The 22,116-nt window shown below is 45.7% G+C and overlaps 1 protein-coding gene and 1 long non-coding RNA gene across 5 annotated transcripts in view; one reads left to right on the top strand and one right to left on the bottom strand.

The window, feature by feature from the left end:
- RAB30 (RAB30, member RAS oncogene family) overlaps positions 1–2,901 on the bottom strand; it is a 67,429-nt gene extending 64,528 nt beyond the window's left edge. The window contains exon 1 of the mRNA XM_014606595.3: positions 2,794–2,901. The gene's annotated coding sequence lies outside the window, so the exon portion shown is untranslated. The remainder of the gene's footprint in view (positions 1–2,793) is intronic.
- Positions 2,902–3,370: 469 nt separating this feature from the next.
- Positions 3,371–21,914, top strand: LOC109284631 (uncharacterized). 4 transcript variants are annotated; one of them, XR_002092164.2, is made up of 4 exons: positions 3,371–3,529; positions 5,878–11,981; positions 12,185–16,270; positions 17,479–21,914. It is a non-coding gene; the product is annotated as an uncharacterized LOC109284631 (long non-coding RNA). The 4 variants fall into 4 exon arrangements; XR_002092166.2 differs by having other exon boundaries at positions 3,373–11,981; positions 17,479–17,513; positions 18,234–21,914; XR_002092165.2 differs by having other exon boundaries at positions 3,374–11,981; positions 12,185–15,519.
- Positions 21,915–22,116: the final 202 nt, after the last annotated feature.

The following is a 22,116-nucleotide window of genomic DNA, read 5'->3' as shown; positions in this document are numbered from 1 at the left end:
TTTCTCAAAGCTCATGCAGCACTATTTTGCAGAACAGTTCCCAGAATACAGTTTCAAACTATCCCTGCCATTCCAGTACTTGTTCTTCATAGCCAAAAATGCACTGCCATAAAAACTCCTCTTTTACAGCCAGCACAGGAAGCTGTATGTTAGATTACACACTCGCTCCCTTGTCAAAAAAGGGGGAAAAAAAAGACATTCTAGGAAATAAAACCCAAAAAAACCCAAAAGGCAACTGGCCAGCATACACGGCTGTTCCTCCCCTTTAACTCAGCAACAAAGAGGAAGGAAGGAAAATGAACAGATAAAATAAATGCAAGCAGCAGATTTAATTGAGGTATGTTTACCCCAGAAGAATTTACTTTACCGGGTAAGATCATCTATAATGCTGCACATTGCACACTGACTCTCTAACCATTGTGTTAGTGTTTACAAACACTTTGATCAAAAGAAACAGGGAGTTTCATTGTCCACATTGCACTCATGTCACGCATCCTTTAGCAGTACAATTCCAAGGAAAAGTCTGCCAGAGGACAACACAGTGTCAGTTATACAAGAGAAGCGCAGAAGCAAATATGCAGCAGTCGGAGAAGTCGGCTCAGCTGCAAGTACTCTCCCTGTACCCAGAACAGATTCCAAGTCGGTACTTGGAACAAATAAACTTTAAAGGGGCACTGGACGACAGTGTGGTAGACCAAGCTGGGAGGTGGGGGAGGGCACATGTGTGTGTGTGCATGTGTTGAACCAAGCTGGTGGGGGGAGGGTGCATGCACGTGCATGTGTGCTGCATTCCCAACTGTATTCCATTAGCAGAGAAAGGTAGTTAGCCGTATTAATCTAAAAACAGTCAGAAGCATGTTCCATTGCCAGCCACGGGTTACAAAATATAAAGCAAGCATCTCTCCAGGTACAGCATAGCTGACTGCAGTGATCGTCAGACACACACAAATATTATTTTGATATATTACTCCTATTCAAGCAAAGATCTCCAAGGCATTATCTTCATTTAAAGACGGGGAAACTGAAGCAAGTGACGTGCCTTACAGAATCAAAGGGAGAATGAGGAAAAAAACCTAGGTCCCTTCAAATCCTGAAAAAATCCCAGCCCTGTCCTCTACTTTCTAAACTGTGCTACCTTAAAAAAAAAGGTCCACTGCAGAGCTGTGCTAGATCCCAAAGAATCAGTTGAAAACACATACATTTCTTATATTCATGACAAAAGAAAATTCAAATGGATCACAAAAAGGCATTTAGCTAAGACGGGACATGTCTGTCTGCCACACCAAACAGTCTAGCTGTTGGTTTTAAAAATATGCATTCAACACACTACTCCCCCCCCCAAAAAAGGAAAGAAAAATCCAGACGTGTTCCAAGTAGCTGAGCGCCAGTTTTAGACAACTCAGATGCCTCATTCCCCTGGAAGCAGCAAGGAATGGAGTCATCAACATACAAAAAAAAAAAAAACAACTGAAAAAAAATCCACGCAGCATAAAATAATAACCGAAAACCTTTACTATTTAATACTTCCCTTTCCCACTTCTAGTCACAATCACCCATCCAAGACACCTCTACCCTACAGCATCACGTCTGCATGAAAGTGACAGCAAATTAACCTCAGCTACTTTTTCTGCTACTGCCATTATTCAGAGGAGAAACTGAGGCAGGATTCCCCACTGTTACCTCTTACCAAAAACTGCCTCTGGAGGAAAGTACCATCTCATTCCTGCGTATTATTTGCCCTCACAAAAATCACAGCGGCTGCTGGAAGTTCCAGCAGAGTTTTCAAAGCCATCCGGGGGCACGCGTCACTTCTTCAAACACTCAGATTTAAGACTATATTACAGGGGCGTGTGCACGTGCCCCTGCCAAATGCACCCTTTCACCCTAAACAGAGCACAGGCTTCGAAACACCCAAGGTGAGGCACTTTTCTTCTCCCCTGGCCTCTTTTAATGAGCCTAGCATGAGGGACCTCTCTCAGGGCAGTGCTTCTCAACCTTTTTTGTACCAGGACCCATTTGTAAACCTTGATGGCCGGTCCCAACCCAGCGCCCCTCACTGCCAACCTGCTGCCCCCACGCTCCAGCCCCCCAGGGTGTGGGGCATGAGGTGGGCATGCACGGGGCAGCGAGGCCGGGTGCGTGGGGCAAGGCGGCGGGCGAGCAGGCAGGAGGGCGTGGGGGAGCAAGGTGGCAGATGTGCGATGGGTGTGCGGGGGGCAAGGCAGGTAGGTGGCACGGTGGTGAGCGGGTAGTGGGTGCGTGGATAGCGTGCGGGGGGCACGGTGACAGTTGGGTGGGTGGGTGGGTGCAGAGGGCAAGGTGGGGGGCACGGTGGCGGGCCAGCAGAGAGTGTGCAGAGGACACACAGAGAGTGCATGGAGGGCACGGCGGCGGGTGTGCAGGGCATGCGTGGGGGGCTTGCAGGGGCACAGCGGTGGGTGGGTGGGCAGGGGTCCCCAGGCAGCCCCTGGCAGGCTGGAGCTGAGCCAGGCGGCAAGGGACACCCCAGGTTTCCCCCTTTAGAGGACAGTCGTGTAAAGTTATCTCCCCCCCGGCCCGCAGTGCCGGACCCCGGGGGGGCGCGGGGCACACGGACCCCCCCTGCAGCCCCGGGGCGGACGCCGCGGGCTGTGGCGGGGCCGTGCCCGGAGCGGACCCCCGGCCGGCCCGGCGGTGGCAGCCGGCGGGCGATGCGATGCGCTGCGCTGCGCTGCCCGCGCGGGGCCCCGGGAGTGTCCGCGCGGGGTCCCGCAGCCGCCCCCCCGGGCCGGCAGTGCGGGGGGCGGGGCTCACCTGTGCGGGACGGCTGCCCCTCCCGCGGGAGCCGGGGGCGGTACGCACACCGGACCCAACCCGACCCGTCCCGTCCCGTCCCGTCCCCGCGCCGCCGGCTCCAGCGCAGCACAATGAGCGCGGCGCAGAGCCCGCCCCGGCCCGCCGGGCAATGACATCATCCCTACCGCGGGGCGGAGCGGAGCAGAGGAGCCGGCGGCCTCCCATTGGCTGGACGCGGAGGGTTCTGGGAAAGCTAGTTCTCTCCCCGCCTTTCGCCAAGCCGCGCTGTAGAGCCGGGACTACCTCTCCCGAAGGGCTGTGCGCCGCGCAAGCGCAGAGGCCGCTGGTGGGGAAAGCGGGGGAGCAGCAGCAGACAGTCGCCATGTTGATGGCGTGGGTCGCCGTTAGCCCGGAGCAGCGGCCGAGGCAGCCGGGTTAAAATGTCTGCGCAGGGGCGGGCGGGCGTAACTAACGGTCGGGGGGTGGGTGGGGGCCAAGAGACAGCGCAGCGCGCTCGGTGATTTAGAGACGGGGCGCGGCCGAGTCACCCTTTGCCCTTGAGCCCCGCGCGGGGGCCGACGGGAAGGCGGGGGGGGCAGTCCCGTGGGGGAGGGGAGCACCCCAGCCTGTTGGGGTTGTCAGCAGAGCAGGTGGCCCAAGCCCAGGGGCAGTCGCTGCGACGCTGGCGGGATGCTCACCCGGGGTTGTGGCATCCCCCGGGTGCCTGGAGAGGGGTTCAGAGGTGCGGCGCCAGGTGAGTAACCCCAACTCGTTGCTGAGGGTTTTTTTTGCAGCTGAAGAACGGCTCTTTGTTTTTTTCTGACAGTGGAAAAAAAAAAAAGCAAAAACCAAGAGCCGGTGTTTTTCCAGGGGTCTCGCACAGTTGAGGAGGACTGCCGGGTCTGATCCTGCGGCTTGCTTTCGGAAACGGAGGGGGGGGGGTATCTGGCTTTCGTCGGCCGCTTTGACGCGTGCTGCAAGGGGAGAGCGGGGCAGCGCTTTAATTAGAGCCGCTCTGATTAAAGTGCCGCTGCGTCTCCGTGCTTAAAAACGGCGGCAGGGGTGTGTGAGCTAAAGCTGGTTCAACGGGATTTAGTTCGAGCACCCCCCACTGCCGTTTTTGAGCGTGGGGATGCTGATAGGTGAGGCCACTGGAGCACGGCAGTTGCCATTGGCAATGCGATGGTGTGCACGCAGGTGCACATACACCACCTGAGTGTGGCAGGGCGCCGCCAGCACTGCTGGTGGCACCTGCTGACAGTCGCCACTGGGTCGCTGACCACTAATCAGCGCTCACCATCACTGCTGACCGCCATGGCTGCCTGTGGGAGCTCCCCATTTCCCATCACCGACACCTGCAGGAGCTCACCGTGGCCCCCCAGCCTCCGGCAATTGGCACACTCCAGCAGACTCGAGTCATCCTCATTAATCCACGTCTCTTCCTCATTCCTTCATAAAAATGTCTGGGAGAGTTGCGTTTACAATCTTATTTTTAGCTGGAGTCAAATAAAATGCCGCCACAGTTGTTACTGAAAAGAAACTCAAAAATAACCTGTGGTTAATTGAGTCTGCTCCAACATGCTGGAATTCCAGCGCGTCGGAGCAGCCTCCGCGCTTGTGAATATATACCCTTAGTGTTTGACTGACTGCAGGTTTTGAAGGGGAGGTCTTCAGTCAGCAAAGGAAATGTTCACAGTACAGGTAGTCCTCAATTTACAACGTTTCGAGTTACAGTGTTTCACGCTTACCACATTTCTAAACATAAGTGATGCACTGTTTCAACTTTCTGACATCAGTTTCAACTTTACAACACTTGATTGCACACCACGCCTGCAAGCAAGTTTGCCACGTCGCACATCTCACCAGAGAACATCTGTCCAAACTTCCTTGGACACTTTCTTTAAGCCTGCAGCCAAGACTCCTGAGAAGACTCCAGCCAAGAACCCCTCAAAAAGTCCGACAAAGTCACCTCAAAGAAGTCCTTCCAGATCAATGTGATTGCTGTTTACAATATATATACAGGAAACCCTCACTGTTCACGGGTTTGGCATTCGTTGTTTCAAATATTCTCAAATGCCAAACCCACTTCTTAAATACACTTAAAGGAGTTCCTTTGGAGTGCCACGCTTCCCACTGCTGCCGCCATGCTCCTGCTGTCACCAGAACAGCCGTGCCCACTCCCAGCCGCTGGGGGTACTGAGTTCATGAATGCAGACAGCGTTCATGAACACTGCCTTTTTCATGGATTTTGCCAGTCACAGGGATACGAGAACATATCCCCCGTGAATGGCGAGGGTCGCCTGTACATTCATGTAGTTGTATTACTCACTTATAATTGATTGATTACAGAATTCTGGGTTATTTTTGGTGAAAATAGGGCATTGGTCCTTGGTTCAGGAACGAATGCCCCATTTAAAACATTGTTTCCTATGGGAAAATCAGTTCTGAATTACCATGTTTTGACTTAAGACATGGTTTTCAGGCACCAAATGTGTTGTAAGTCCAAGGACTGCTTGTAGTGGAAGGGAGTTACCTGTTCCCAGCTCTTCGTGCTCTGTAGGAAGGGTGCATGCCTTGAAGGGCTCCTAAATACAGCTGAGACTGATATCATGTAACCAAGTCTCATCCTCAGAAGGAAAGATACTTATTTGAGATCCTGCCCTCGTTTTTGCTTCTGGTACCACCAGATAAGTCACCCTGACTGTAAGTGACGCCCATGAAATAAAGCACTTTCTTGCTGCAAGGAAGTACTAGCATTTTGAAGTAGAGATAGTTTTATAGGCCCCTGCAAGTCTGTTGTGTTCACAGATCTGTATTGGTATGGCATGACAAGCTGTGTGGTGTGATGTGATGCCAAAGGATTTTTTTTAGGAATGGAAACCTTTGGCTAGTCCATGTTGGTGTAGGTGCTTCTGGTCAAAATTAGAAATACTAACTGATACCAAGAAGACTTAAGCTGTGGGATATGGTAGGAGCCCAAACCAAATGCTGAATTCTTTGTTACATTGCTATACAATGCAGTTAACTTAAACTTTGCAGTGTCTTTCAGGGTCTCCTGATGCTGAGGAAATGAAATGCAGCTTTCTTGCTTTTCTTGTTAAGGTTGAAGACGTCCAGGCCCAGAATTCTGAACCACCTCTTCTTCATTCATCCATAAAAATGTCTGGGAGAGTTGCATTTACAGTCTTATTCTTTAGCTGGAGTCAAATAAAATGCCACCAAATTTGTTACTGAAGAGAATAACATGTAATTACACTAAAGGTTTTTCAGATGCATGCAGAGAGCAACAGGTATGTTACAGAGAGCAGCAGTGTTACCAAATCTGTGTTCTTGCCTCCCTCCCTCTCCCCCAAAACCCTCTGGCTTCTTGGTGGATGTCTACTAGAATAATTTGACTACTGCTAAGAATGAGAAATGAGGGCTTTTGCTTTTTAAAGATGGCATAGTATTTTGGGATAACTTCTGTGTGTCCCAAAGCACTTAACTATTTAAGACTTTAAAAATGAATCTGTCCTTAAACCTCAGGGAGTTGAAACATCATCTTGCTAAATAAATATGGTAAGTATGGTGACAGTGTACTTCTATGAAGAGGTATTATTTTCCTTCCATGAAAAATAGATTTCTCACTGTATTGTCTTGTGAAAAACTGTAGCAAACCATAAGTCAAAAGGGGTGCATCTAGGACAGACTTCTGGATCAACACAGACTAGTGTACAGACTTGAGAAACGGCTCACTCCATGATGTGCTAGAAGCTTTTTTTGTTTTTGTACATTCACAGTACTTCTTATGGGGGGAGAGAGAAGAGCATTTGGCCTTTAATATGCAATTAACTTCTTAATAACTCATTTTAATGTTTGTTTTCCTTTAAGAAAACAGGTTTTCTTGCCCTGAAGGCTGCTGTTCTTGTGCAATGTTTTGAGTTTCCAAGGAAGTCCAGTTTAAAAAAAGAAGGAAGAAGGCAGTTCTTGAAGTCAAGTTGGCTTAAGTGGTGCAAGATTATGTAGTGCACTGAAGTCTATGCAACACATCTCTTATACCGATTGTTCTGGTACTTTGTTAGTGCTGCACTGCAGCATACAGATATCTCCTATTCATGCACCACGATTTACCAGAAGTTCTGACACCAAATGGTATCCAGAGATTTTATTTGCATCTCTCACACTGAACATTCATGAAGTGTTACCATAGTGAAAGTAACAATACCATTTAGTCTTATCCTTGATCCAGGAGGTCATAGTTCCAAGTTAAGCAACAAACTCATAAGCAGCTTCTGCAGTGCTGCAGAAGATGATGCAGCAGTGGTGAATGTACTGTGCTTTTAGATACCATGGTAAAATGCTTCAAGTAGTTATTGAAAATAGAGCTTGTGGCACTTCTCAAGATAAGTAGATGAATTGTTTGAGTGTATTTCAACATTTTTTTTCCAGTTAATTCATTCTTTTGTCCCTATAGCTGCTGAACCTAGACTTGCTACACTTGTCTTTATAAAGTCATTAGATTACGGAAACTCCTTATGCTGTATAATGTTTTAGGCTATTGCTATTTTTGTCAAGTGAAAGCATTGGCTATTTGAGATAAGTAGCTGAGAAGTGTTCTAAGGAATAAAATGAGTTTCTGGAAAGAATGTTAGAGCGAGAGAGAGAGAGAGAAGCAAAGCTGTGATGGAAAGGAAGTAAAGCAAGTCGTTGAGATGTACGTAATCATTTGCTTTCTTTTCAGTTTGATTAAAGTGAAAGTGTAAGCAGAAAATTGCTTAACCAGGTTCTGAAGATATTTCAAATATAGGACTGCAACTCTAAAAATGAGAACCTCATTTCCTGTTAGCTTCTTTCTCAGAGTTATGATGCAACAAACTCAGGCCTTGCAGGCAAGTCTTACAGACTCCCACCCACTGTAACATGGTATAAGAAATACCTAGTGTCTACAGATGAGATGTCATATGCCCAGAAATCTGAATATTCAAAGCTGGGATTCCTGCTTGAATTGTAAATCTGCCATTTACACAGTTGTGTTCTGAACTTGTGGAGGACCTGATCTGATGACAGGATGGAAGTTAACAGTGAAATATGGCAAACATTTTTCCAAATAACCATAACTTTTTTTTTTCCATGTGCAACATCAGGGTTAAAATGTTATAAAAAGCTTAATTTTAATTTAAAGCCTTAGAAGAAAAATAGACTATTTTCTATTTACTACTGTTTAGGAGGGCAAGGCTATTTTGTTTGTTCATTTGTTTGTTTTGGTATTGTCAAAAAGTGCCTTCCTGTCTCTTTCTAATACTTCAGCCTTCTGAACCAAGAATTAAGCTTTCACAATTCTACGTGTGAAAACCCTTAACAATTTTTACTTTATAAAAAGTTTGGTGAGTGGGGCAGAAGGGAATTTAACAAAAGAAGGAATTGAATTACAGTGTTGCTCAGCTTGGGGAAATGCAAAACCTTGTTTTCCATTCTTTCATTTTTCAAATCCTCTTTACAGATATGAAAAACAAGAACTAGTGGTACTGCAGGGGAGAAGAACAGAAGTAAATGAGTACAAATTGCTCATTTTGTTACTGCCTCCCAGCCTCTTGAGCCTGAAATAAGAGGGTTCTCTCTGTTCTAACAGGTTGCTTTGCCTGTCTTCCCCTTTCTTCTGTCTTCCCATTTGTTCTACTTTCCCAGCTTGTTTGCAGTGGGGGTGAGGAGAGGAAGAAAGGAAGAAATTTTTTTGGGGGGGGAGAGGAGGTAGGGGGTAGACTTCCACATGGTATCATGTTAAGTTGAAGGGAATTCCCTAAAATTCGTATACAAAATTTAACATTTTGAGGAAAATACATTCTGCAGAATTCTGAGGCTTGTAATTGTACTGGAAATATGAAAACATTTTGGGCTCAAACGCATTTATTTGAGTTTTGGGCTCAAACACGGTTTGTTTTCAAATGCTCTGGCAAGCACTGGAATTGAACTAACAACCTGTTGTTTTTTCAGCTCAAGAATCCTTCAGTGGTGAAGCTCTGGAATCTTCATGTAGCATGAACATGTTTCTCTCCTGGAAATCTGGCAACAATTCAGTAGCAGCTATGTAACAGGAAAGGGAGTGCAGGTTACTGCAAGTCTGGAATCCCAGAACTTGGTGTCGACTGCTGCTGTTTGTTTCACTACATAGAACTTCATGACAGTAGTGGGGATAAAACTGGGATCCTCTGTTTTAGATCTTGAGCTGTGCCTTGGTGGGCTTAAGGAAGAGATTCCAGCTTTATCTTGTAGACCATGAGAAACACGTGGTAGTTCATTATGGTATGATGCCTACAAGAAATCTAAGAAGATCTAATGCAAGTAGAATGTAACTTCCAACCATGAAATTAGCGCTGACAGCACATTAGCACATTTGCTCCCAGAAAGAGTGGCTAGTGTATCTTCCATGTTGAAAAAATTAGAGCAGAAGGAGGTGTGCCAAAGACTTGACCCACTTAGAGAGCTTTCATGTTCCTTGGAGATCTAGTCATGCTGATTTAGTGTGATCTTTTTTTAACTTGGGTATCTAATGAAGAGCAAACTGATAGGGTTGTTTCAGCCATGTAGTATTGCTCAGTTCTGTTAAGACGATATACAGAAAACAGCACCACAACTAAGCAAACAACTTCAAAGGAACAGTCAAAGTAGCCATTAAAATTCAGTTACCATATTCTCTATGCTCTTTTAGTAATATTAAAGCAAAGGTGTGACTCAGTTAAAAAATGAGCTGTTAGGGGACCTTAAAATATATAATTTTATGTCAGGTAAATTTTCATTGCTACTCAGCCCCTATGGTTTGCAGGGAGATGTATGTAAGAAAGTTTCAGTAATTGAATGCAGAAAAAAAATTCCATTTCCTTTTCAGGTTGATTCATTTTTCCTAGTATGCTCACAGCAAAGCTCCAGTTCTGTGACTAGGATTACACTGATGTCAGACTTCCATTGCTTGCTGCATCCAGTTGCAAGAGCAGTCATGGGTTTCAACATGCACACTTTTACAAAGGGAATTGTGGCTCCTATGTGATATGCAAACTTGTATGGAGTATAGGCGTACTAAATGTTATCACTGTAATCAAAGCATTGCACATCCAACAAGTCAGTCAGCCTTTTGCTACAACTTCAATTCTGCCAGCATGCTACACTGAGAAACCAGCTGTGGGTATCCTTTGAGACATGTTATACATATATGACTTGATCTAGAAAACTCAAATACTCTCGAGATCTGATGTCTAGGGGAACTGCAGAAGCCCAGTACCTCTGAAAATCAGACTATTGTTAAACACGCATTAATTGCAACATTACATACATTGTTGTTGAGGAAAAAGTAAATTGAGAGTGGTAAGTGGCCGGTGATGAAATGCATGGTGGTAAGGAAATAGTTGGGTCCTTTACCACCTTTCCACACATTCTGCTGGCTTGTTTGTTTTGTATTTAATAGTTCAAGGACATTAATTCAAAGAAAACTTTTATGAAATGTGAAGAATCTTGGAGAATACCAGCTGGATGCTATTGCAACTTGCTTTTAACCATTATCTTTCGAGCAAACTATTTAAGTGAGCACCAAAAATTGAGCTGGGCTGTAGCTAAGATCCTTAAGAAACAGCCCTACCCTGAGAGCATCACTCAAGCAAGAGCCCCTTCTGGCAGACTAGTAAATCATTTCAGTTTGAGTTGGAGTAGTTACCTTTAATGCAGGGGAATGGTTGGGTGATGGAGAAGAGACTCGTACATGCATATCACTTGTTCCAGTCTGCTGCAATAACTTCCATGATTCTGCCCCCTGCCCCTCCCCTCCATTTCTGTGAAGGCCTGCTCCTGTTTCCTGCCTGCACATAGCCTTGGATGTTATTTTCCCTGCAGATCCCATTTGTTCCAAGAAAACTGGGAAGCACTGAAGGTATCTCCAGTTCTCTGCAACGTTCCCTTTCAGACTGAAGATTCCAGGGGATTTGGTTCACTCCGTTTTGTCAGGGGGGTTTTAAGACCATGTAATTGGGATGTCACCCAGAGCAGAGTTTGTAAGAAGCTAACCTATATCTTGGCCCCAGTCCCTGTGGATCAAGCTTTCATATATGGTCATGTAGCATTGACATAACAAGGATCAGCATGTAGGGGTTACCCTAGCTAACCATTAGATTCAGCAACAGTGACTAGCAGCTTGTTTTTGCACTGTCTACTTACGAAAGAGTTACTATTCTGCTGCTTCTGCAAAGATTTAAAAAAAAACAGGAAAAGGGCAACAATTATTAAACACGCAGTTTCCTGTTGGGACTCTAAGTTCACTGGACTTTGACCTGGGCTTTAAGCCTTGCTTACACTGACCTGCCTCTGTTCTTAGAAACATGCTTCTAATGGCTCCACCCAGCAGCTGTGCTGATGGTGTGAAGTGCCCTCTGGGAAAGCACCCGCTGCTGATTGGCCAGGGCAGCCAGCTGGAGTCACAGGAGTGCTTGTACGCATCCCTGCCAACTGCTGGAAACCAGAAATCTTACGCTGCCTGGTTGAAGCAGTATGCCAGTAACTGCCAGCAGAAGGGAGGCTTGTGTTACTGCAGAAGAGCATTAGGTATAAAGGCACTTGACATTTCCTGGAAGGATGCCAGTGCTGCTAGCAACACTAGTGTAGACTAAAAGTCAGGAACACATCACAGCAGCTTTAGCTGTCTACAAAAGTGCAACAGAGCTACGCAAAACTAGAACTCTGTTCAGAGATGATACCTTTTATGAAACCAACTGAAAAATTATCTTTCTTTGCAAGCTTTTGGACCAACACAGCTACCAAATACATCCCTATTGCACCCAGCAGCTGACATAGCTCTGCCATCTAAAGTCCTGGAGTGGATGCAAGCAATTCTGTCACCTGAGAGCAATTTCAACCAGGCAACAAGTTATTTGAGGAAGTAGTGTAGCTTTGGCCACAGAAAAGCTGCCTACAGAGTTGTGTCCACACCTAGGGATCTAGCTTCTATAGTGCTGGCATGTTAATTCGGCACAGCTTGAGAAATCTTCATTCTGATTTCTCCAGGAGGATTTTCCATCAAACCACAGAGGAGAGCTGGAGCTGGCTGTGTGAAAACAGGAAAGGCAGCAACGTGGATTGACTTGGAATACAATAAGCAGTTGCGAGATGGGATCTTTATTCTGTTAGGAGCCCATTTGTTTCTCCCTTGCCCTGAACAAATATGCTCTGGAGAAATGCAGTTCTAAAAGGTATGTGATTAGAAGTCAAAATGTAGGAACTGCTTCAGAGTTGAAGAAATCATTATGTTAGTCTTGACAACTGTTCCAGGGACAACATGGTACAGGCTTGAGGTGCTTATTCTTCAAAATTAACACTAGCAGACGGATAAATGGCAATTTTGTGCTTATTCAAGGAGTACAAAGCTGAACCTAATTCTCAATTTTTTTTACAGGCAAATCAAGGATATTTTGTACACATGGAAGCTGCCTTTGTATGTGCGTGCAGCAGAACAGTTACAGTTGCTACTTGGAACATTTTCTTAGAAACCCTTTTCTGTGGAGAAGGGAGGAGGAGGACCTTGATGTTGGGTAAAGTTCAATGCACCCTTTAGCTTTCACTGTTGCCAGTGTTGCAGGTTGCTGACTTGGGTCAATAGAGTGTCTTACACCTTTTTTCCAGCTGGTATTCAAACTGCAGCTTTATAGAGGTTGGGGCTGGGAGCAGCATTGGTGGCTGCCTCCATCCTAGGCACATCATTAGATGGAAGCATGTTGTGTGCACATCTCTAGCAACCCGGGGTGTTTAGGGAATGAGCAAAATAGGATGCTGTGGAGAGAGAGGTCTTTTCACATCAAAATTTTGCATAACTTTTGTTTTTTCAAGCTGTGCCCAACTAGCTTTTCCATCTAATAGCATGGTCAATGAGCAAAAGGGGATGGGGAACAGAAATTTCTCACAAGAAAAAGATGGCCATAGAGTCAAAGCTTTGGGAGTGAACAACTTTGTACAGCTCGTGCTATGAACAAAGGCATCTGTGCCTTTGTGAACTTTCTCACCATGTAAATATGCTTTTATTTTTTTTTGGCTGTGGTCTGAACAGCAGTAAATGTTGTACTATGTTCTAATTAAGCTTTCTGCTTGGAGAGAAAACCCCCCAACCAAAAAACAAGCATACTGAGGAACTACAGATCTTCAGATGTAGCAACTCCAGAAAGAAGATTCACAATACTTTGCCTGGTTTAGTGAATGTCAACTAGAGTAGCAAGTACGGGTACCAAAACCATCACAGCCATTATTCAGCCTCTCGGCTTTAATCTTCCCAGTCAGTCTAGGCCTGTGTGCTATGTGCAGCCCACACTAGCCCCACTCAAGAGCTTGGTCTGCACGTAGCATGGGGCATACGCTACATGCAGTGCCTGCACTGGAGCAGCCCTGCACACTGGCTTTCACATGCACAGAGAGCCTGGGGCCCAATCCAGGCATGCCCTGGAGGCAGCATACAGGGCTGAAGCTCATTGGGCTGGATGAGTGTGATACCCCTGTTTTATTGTATTAATTGGACTTAACTATTCTCGAGTAACTAGTTTACCTGGACCTCTTTCCTCCCTGGACTCTACACAGTAGGACTTCCCAGAGTGTTATTTCATCTCTTTCTGAGGCTCTGTATGCACATCCTGCAGGACTTCTGTGCCTTTGTGAGGTGACATCTGTCCAGAGTTCCCTGAAACCACTGGCAGAAGCACGGTTAGGCTGCAGTGTGGATGCACAGAATTTGGTGGCGGGAAGGAGGGGTAACCCAAATTAATATATTGTAGTCCCCCTAATATATTGTGGCCTGAACTTATATAGAAGTTTGTCCAGCTGCCACTTTGTGCTAGTGGGACTGGGTCTTCATCCTGAACAGTATTGATGTGTGCCTTTTTAGATTCACAGGTCCTGGCTCTGATCCTGTACATTGCTCTATTACTGTATTTACTCAAATTCAAGATGAGGTCTCTCCCCCTTATTTAACATGGGAGGAAGCCACTTGTATTTGAGTACAGGGGGAGGAGCGGCAGGCGGCCAGTGTATCTCTTAACTCCAGTGCTGAGTTCAGTTTGGAGCCAGAGGCAGACTAGCTGCCTGCCCCCGCCTCTGCCCCGTTACAGTCAGATGCGGCTCCAGCTCCATTTCCTCTCATGCACGAAGCAGATGGAAACTCAAATTTATCTTTTTCCATATATAGAATCTAATTGGGCTGTCGTCTTAAATTTGAAGTAATTTTGGATTCAGTTAAATACGGTATATATATTTGCATTGTGGAAAAAGCTACTATATGGACCCAATTGAGGGCTTAAGAAGACATTATTTTTAACATGCTGCAGGTATTGTGGAATTGTATCCTATGGAAATGTAGCACAACATGTATGACTTCAATTTGTAGCCCCCTGGTTGGAGTGTGGCAGACAGAGTCAGCACAAAAGCAAGCTCTCCATCCGGGGGCAATGAAGTGCTGCTTTTTAACTCCCCCCATCTCCCGGGGAGCTTGTCGGTAGCAGGACAGGCTCGCTCACAGGCTTGCCCATCAGCTGCTGCTGTTGTGGCCACAGCTGATGGAGTTACCACCAAGCTGCCTGCTAGAGTAAGCCTGGGATGGTAGGAACCAATTGTGAGGCAGGGACCACCCTATTGGCACTGGCTGCTGCTACCCACAGGCAGCCCCAGGGATGACAGGATCACTCAGAAGCCCCTTCTGGCAGCAAGGGTGGATTGGGAGGTCTCTACTTGCCTGTCCAGCCCCTTCAGCCTCCTCACCATTGTGGCAAATAAACCAGCCCTTGCATGGCTCCACGAGAGCTCATTGCCTGGGTAGGTTATTGGAGCCAACAGCTCTCCCTGTCCCTCCCTCTTGGAAGGCACAAGGAAGGAAGAGCAGAGCACTGTGGGATACTGGGGTTTGGAGAACCCTGCACTCATTAGGTTTGTCACTCAAAAGCTCCATGCAACAAAGCAGCTGCTGTTTGAAACCACAACTTTTTTGTTGGGATCCATCATCTTGGGACTGGATCTTTTTTTTTTGTAGTGTGACAAAAAGTCTGAATGTGTGGCTGCTGGCTTTGTCATACTTTAACAGCGCACAAAGCACAACAAATGTAATGCCAGACCCCTGAGTCTTGCAATTGGGTCAGATGAGCATGTCACAAACTGATTCTAAAGACATTAATGTGGGCAGACCCTAAAAAACCCTTTGTGAACTCTGTGTACCCTATCTATGCTATATTTTTCTCATCTGGAAGATGTGCTTAACTAGTGTTCTGACTGTCTTACAACATACTTATAACATATTTTGCTTTTGCCTTTATAAACAATAGGACCAAACATGTTATAAAAATCTACCAGTAGCTATAGGACAACACTTTAGTACGTTTAGAACATGGTTGGATTCAATTAAAGATGAAGCCAATTCGAAGATGGTCCAAGCTCTACCATTTAAAGGAAGTAACATTTGTAGGATATTGTCATTGTGTTGTTTGCCAAAAGATTTACCATAAATCCCTTGGGAAAACAATGGTTATTTAGACTGTAAAAAGCAAATATGTAAAGGATAGAACCAAAGGTTTTCTGGCCCAAATTTCAGAGCCTCTGTCTGTTCATCTGCCTCTGTTTTCTAGAAAAGTTGTGGACAAAGAACTGTTGACCACTTTTTACTTTCTCTCTCTTGCTGGGTTGTGAAAATCTTGTTCTACAATTTGTACCACCGTGTTTTGGAAAAAACTACGGATGTGTCCAGATGAGCATGGATATGCGGTATGTGATGCCACAGACCTCCAGACACTACACACGCAGGCATTCTCCATGCTGCTTTGCCACAACAGAGGTGCTTTTTTGACCTCAGGAGACCTGGGGTCAAAAAAAGCCCACATCAAAACAAGGCAGGACGGCACATGTGGCAGCAGCACATGCTGCCCAAAACCAAAGCCTGGCTGGCCAGAGCTGCACTCCAGCTGGCGGCCAGGCTTACTGCTTCAGGAGCACCACAGATGCAGCTCCCAGAGGCCCTCAGGACCCCAGGTAAGACTGCTGGGGCCAGCTAAGTTGCTGGCCTCAGCCTCCCCTACCCCACCTGGGGTAACCTGTCACATGCCAGAGCTCACATGGCATGGGCATTTCCAGGGGCCAAGCAGCAGTAGTACAAGGTGTGCAGCTGCTCCTTGTCCCCCAGGAAATGCATGTTCCCACTTCTCTGGATGTGCCCTATGTGTCACCCTAGGGTCTAAAGGCTATGGGGCTGTAGTTCCTCCTAGTACGTGGTTCTTAAGAGAATGACGTGCTAGCAAATTATAAGCAGGGATCCAGATTTTCCATTCACCGTGGAAAAATGTGGTGAAGCATGGATTTTCTCTCTTAAATGAGAAAAATGCAGGAAATGGTGGGTTCCCCCTGCAGGCTGTCAGAAATTCAAAGGACAAGCAGGATATGGGCGATCAGGCAGGGGGTGCCACGTGTATGTGTGCACATGCATGTGGCAGCCAGGCAGAAGAAGAGCAGCCCCCCACAGGTAAGGCGGGGCGGGGGGGACGGGGAATTGATTTCCTCACAGTGAGGGAGAGAGGGAGTTGGGCAGGGCTGGTGCTGGGGACGCAGCCCAGTCAGGGCGGTGTATGAGGCCCGGGGTTGGGGTGGAGTGTGCAGCCGCAGGGCCAGGCGGGGAACAGGACAGCCGTGGGTGGGGCTGGTTCCCCACTACTGCATGCACTCCTGGGGGGCATGTGGGCTGCCCACTGCAGGCTTGAGGCCCCCCATCCTGCTGCCGTCCCCCAGCAGGTAGGACCCAGCACAGTAGGGCAGAGTGGGGTGGGGAAGCTCAGTGCTACTGTTGGGAGCCCCACACTGCCATGGTGAGGTGCCCTCTGCTCACCCACCAGCAGCAGGGATGGCAGTGCAGATTTGTGCTCCCTGCTGCCTTGCCATAGTGATGCAGGGCTCCTGGCAGCAGCACTGAGCCTCACCGCCCTGCTGTGCCTTCCTGTGCTGGGTCCTGCCCACAGAGGCCCCAGGGGGAGGGCAGCAGAGCAGGGAGCCCCAAGCCTGCAGCCGCAGCCTGCATCTGCCTCAGCCCATGGGCCCTGCTTCAGCCGTGCTGCCGGTGTGGGAGGGGGAGCCAGGCAGCACTCCGGATGCAGCAGCTGCCGCCACCTGCGAGCAACAACTGGGGCTCTGGAGTTGCTGGGGGTGGGGAGCTGCAGACCTGAGTCCCTGGCCCTGTAGCCCTGGCAGCTGAGGGCCCCCTACAGCAGGGCTGGGGAGGGCAGGGGGCTGTGGGTGGGGAGTAAGGCACTGGCAGGGCCAGGAGTGTGTGGGTTGGGAGTGAGGGGTGCCAGCAGGGCTGGCCAGGGACCCGCGGGTTGGGAGTGCGGGGCAATGGCATGGGCAGGGCACGGGCATATCAGGGCTGCTCAGCACCACAAAGCAGTGGAGGGGAAGGGGAATAGCTGCAGCTGGACCCATGTCCTGGTGAGCAAAGGGGGAGCTCTGATTTTCCATAATAAACTCAAAATAAAAAGCCAGAATTTATAGATACTTACAATGTATTTTATTTTGGATTGGGGAACTGGTAGGCTTCCAAATTGCTTTAAAATTGTAAATATATTGATAAAACGTGTTCAACTGATACCTATATAAATATATAGTGGCTTTAAATTTTAATCATGGAAAAACGCAGATTTAGGGTTTTTTAATCAGAGAATTTGCATTTTTTTTAAACAGAAATCCAGGATCCCTGATTATAAGCAAGAGAAATTGTAAGTAGGAACTGAGGATCTGAGCTGAATAGCTGATTCTTCACTTCTGTTTAGATGAATTCCCTCTTTGACACTGGTGTAAGAGTTGGGAGAATTGGATCCTTTTGTTTTAAACTGCAATTCAACCTGGCCACCATACAAATTGATTCTTAGCCCTGTGAACACTGCTGGGCCAAACAGGCCCTGTTTTATATGGACAGTAGAATTTGTAGGGGAGGAGGGTTGCATGAGACAACTCCAATAAATTCCCAGTGGTACCTTTTATTCATTGATGCCTGAAGGATGGAATTGTTCAATGGCTGGAATATGGTGTAGTCGCAAGTGCCAGTAACTTTCTCCAAAGCAGTTAGTTGTGCTCACCTTAAGATCTTTATTTCTGTGCTAGGTAGCAAGATTCTAAGCACACTTCTATTAAACTAGTGAACCTACTAGAAAAAAGCATGAGTTATAAAGGTGGGTTCCAAGTCTCCCCAAAGGACTGTTGCAATCTGTGAGCAGTTTAGCTTTGAATCGCATCCTGAATTTTTTTAAATAAGCGTAAGAATGCCCTAAAATTTTACCTAGACAGTATCTTCCAATGGAGCCACAGAAATCCAATAAATGTTACAATGGTATAAATCCTACATTGTGCGCACACAATTATTAACATTTTCATGCAGAAGGATATGAAGTATGTTTTTTGCATAATCAAACATTTTTCTTTCATGTTTTCTATTACAGCTGGGCAAGTGATAAAAATGTTGGATATGTCCGTATTAGCAGAATAACTGAACATCAAGGGCCAGCTCCTAGTCCACCCAGTGGGCACCTGAGTGTAATTCTATTCCACCCTGCTTATGTCCCTGAATATTCATTAATGCATCTGATTTTGTTAAGCACAGTCATCATACCCTTAAGACTGAGTCACAAGAAACCAGCAAGCAGGAAGAAGACCCACCCACCTTTTGCAGTACTAGTTATCTAAGGACTTGAGCTAGTTCACACGCCCCAAAGTAAATTTATGTACCTATCAGGTTAAAATGGAATCTGGCCCCAAACACTACTTTTATATCACAGTTTATGGAAGCTGACAAGCACAAGCGAAGGCAGGAGTTGATTGTCAAACTCGTAGGCAAATCATGTCTATCTACAACTTGGGCCTTTCCAGGATTCTGCAAGTGGGAAATTGTAAGAGAAGAGGGGGCAAAGCAGGGCACAGATCAGTCTGGACAATTCCTGCATAAATACTTCTTCTCTTAGCATCTACTCTACCACTGTGAGATACTGGGCAAGATGAACCTGTCTTCAGGCCCAATGAGGCACTTGTTCTCACCTCTCACTTTCAGATTTTGCTTTTGGTAACATTGGTATTACTATGCTGACCTCTTATTTTACTTTGTTTGCACTTCTGTCTCAGAGAGAAGAATCTAGCCTCAGGGTGTCATTAACCCTGTTGCAAATGGGAGCTAATAATAGTTAGACATCCTTGTAAATATACTTGGAGATGAAAAGTGAAATAAATGCACCAAGTATTAGATTTTGGGTACTTGCATCTTATGCACTAGACCAGGGGTGGGCAGTTATTTTGGGCGGAGGGCTGCTTGCTGAGTTTTGGCAAGCCATCGAGGGCTGCATGACAGGCAGCCAGGGGCAGATACATATTAATTTTCTAAATATTTAAGGGGCCCTGTGAGCCTGATAGAATGGCCTGACGGGCTGCATCCGGCCCTCGGGCCACATTTTGCCCACCCCTGTGCTAGACTAATGCAAAACGCTGCAAAATGGAGTTTTGTCTCTCTAGCTGGTAATATCCAGAAAGCACATGCTTATTTTCTTTGTCTACAAAGACTTTCAATGCCATTTGTTTCAAATGCTTCATTTAAAGGAAGACAGAAATACAAAGTAGAAGAATCAGTCCAGGCATGAGATATCCCTTCTAAATACTTCAAGTGTCTCCTCAGTAGTGCCCAGTCACTTGGAATCGTTCCCTCACTATTTTCTAGAAGACAGTGATTCTTGCCTAACGTTCACTTGACTTCTTTTCTCCACACAGACTCTGAGAATTTTAATTGGCCGTATGTTTCAGAGCTAGTTTCACGCTTGGTCATCAGTGACAGCTCATTGAGATTTAGATGTTCTTTTTATCAAGCGATGCTGGGCAACCTTTGGTGAAGAGATGCCGGGTGGGATTTCTTTGACTCCTAATGTGCATCGTTATTTCAGCTTTAATTTTTGAGTGGCCGATTTTCCACGGCGCATGAGTCTGGCGCCAATGCACATAACCAGATCGAAGCTCCATCGCCACTCCTTGGCCCCTAAAGGAGAGAAGTGATATATGACAAGTACCTGATTTTAAAAAAAGAGTTTGCAAGCCTCTTTACAACGTGAAGACCCAGGATTGCTAGCTTTGTTGGGAACTACCCAAAGCCAAATGCCGCGGTGTGGCATGTCACTCTAGTCAACTGAAAAATTCCACTCAGCTTTTAATAGTGGCTTCTTTAATATGGGCTCAGATCTATATTGTTTTGCATAAAAATATAAGTCTTTTAAACTGGTTTGAAATATTTAAAGGAGACTTTAACAATTCAAATAATAATAAAATGGGAGCATGTCCTGACAACATTACCGCCCCAGTTTGTAATAATCTGGAACACTGAACACTGTGAAAGCCAACTTCTCCCCAAATAAAAATGCTAGTGCAAGAACTCTCTTGTGTAATTTCAGAGTTACAACTAGCCTGACATCTATTTTCAGAGACAGAGTTTGTGGCACAAGTGAAAGACATTTCATTTCTTTTTCTATCTTCTAGTGAAAACTGTTTTGCTAGCATTGAAACTGGTGTGGTATCCTTGCTTCCATTGTTAACATCCTCTTTATTCTGGAGTCATTCTTTTTCTTCCCAAAGCTAAATTCATCCTTCATCTAACGCCAGGGAGGTCAACAGACAAGCTTCCTGGATAAATTTGACCAGTGGTGTTTTTCTCAGAAATAAAACCATGATCAACAATTGAGACACAGGAGCCAGCCCCGTAAAATTAATCATTTTTGAACAAGGACTTTAATGGCCATTTTGAATACGAGAATAAGCATGAAAGGGATTCTCATCCGTTGTTTAATCCAGGGCCTTAAAAAGCCACAGTAAAATTCATGAAATCTGCCCTGACATTTTGAAACTATGGATGCTGCTGACACATTTTTAAGTAAGATGAAGATTTGAACTTGTGACCTGTAGTTTACAAGGCCAGGAACACTAAGGTAGGAACTGCAGTTTACTATTTGATTTGCCTTGCTTAATGGAGTGGCTAAGAAACAACTGCAGCCTCACAAAGTAAGGAGAACATGGATCAATTTAATAGTCATAAATCCTCTTTTTAATATCATCCAATATAGGTTTATGGTTCCCCGGTCCACAGGATGTACCAGAAATGTGTCATTAAATTTTAATACACATAGTGCTAGATTCTTCCTTGCATCCAAGTTCTGCACGGTTCGTGGGTATGTGAGCAGGAAGTGGTATCAGCCAATATTTGCAAGCTCGGATGTCAGAATAAACTAGCAGTTGCTCTAATTTGCTTCTTTAGCCCATGGTCCCTATGGGACTTTTATTCGTTAATGGAGCAGAGCTTAAGGGTGTTTGAAGTTTACATTGTTACTTTAAGTCTGTCCTTTGAATAGCTAGGGATTTCTAAGTATATTTTTCATGTTTATTTTCCCTTTGGTAACTTTTTTTTTTTGCAGTATTGGCTTGAGAAGTTTTTGCCTGGGGATTTTTTTAATGCATGTTTTATGTGTATAGTGTTGCCTGAAGTAAAAATCAGAAGTCTTTTCTGGATTCAAATCTTTTAATTCAATTTAGAAAGAGATTTTTGAGAAATAATTGATACAGTTCATCAGCTGCTCAAGTCTAGAGCAAAAATAACTGAATTATATGTCTGTGCAGTAAAGAAATCAATATTCAGTGTTCCAGCTTATTAGGAAGTAAAACTTAGATACTAGTAAGTGATTATTAAAAAGTCATGTATGCATACAGCCAGTCTGGTGTTACTGGCATTGCGGGGAGTCTGTCTCTGTGAACACATTTTAGTCTCCATTCTGTTCATGAAGGAATAGGGCTTTAATAATCTTAATAAGTGTGCTTTACTGTATGAAGGCCCAGTCTTGTGAATAGTTTCCTATGCACATGCATTGTCATTTGCTTTTCAGTTGGTGAGGTTCTGCATGGGCGTAACTGTATGAGCTTGCACGCTTAGGCCTGCTGTTATGAAGTGATATAAATACAGGGAGACATAGCATCTTGGATGAACAAGTATTGCCAGAAATTTCTTCATATACTATCATATACAATATAATGTACTGTTTCACCCTGAGGACCTTTTCCCTCAAAATTCAGATTTTTAAATAAAGTTCAAACAAAGACTGAAAGACGCCTATGTTGGATTTCACTTTGAGTACCAGGCACCAGTATGGAAACATGAATAAGCGCCAGTCAGCATAGAAGCAAACATAAATTTTCCGAGCTCTGATGCCAGCCAGCGTGTTGGAGGTGCCAAGAGCTCCATGAGAGCCTGCTTACCCAAAAGCTGAGATCAGCGTTTTCAGAACCCAGAGGAATGAAATTGGGCTC

Source organism: Alligator mississippiensis, chromosome 1, assembly GCF_030867095.1.
Source record: "Alligator mississippiensis isolate rAllMis1 chromosome 1, rAllMis1, whole genome shotgun sequence".
Taxonomy (NCBI): Eukaryota; Metazoa; Chordata; order Crocodylia; family Alligatoridae; genus Alligator; species Alligator mississippiensis.
This window is presented reverse-complemented; position numbering and strand designations above follow the sequence as displayed.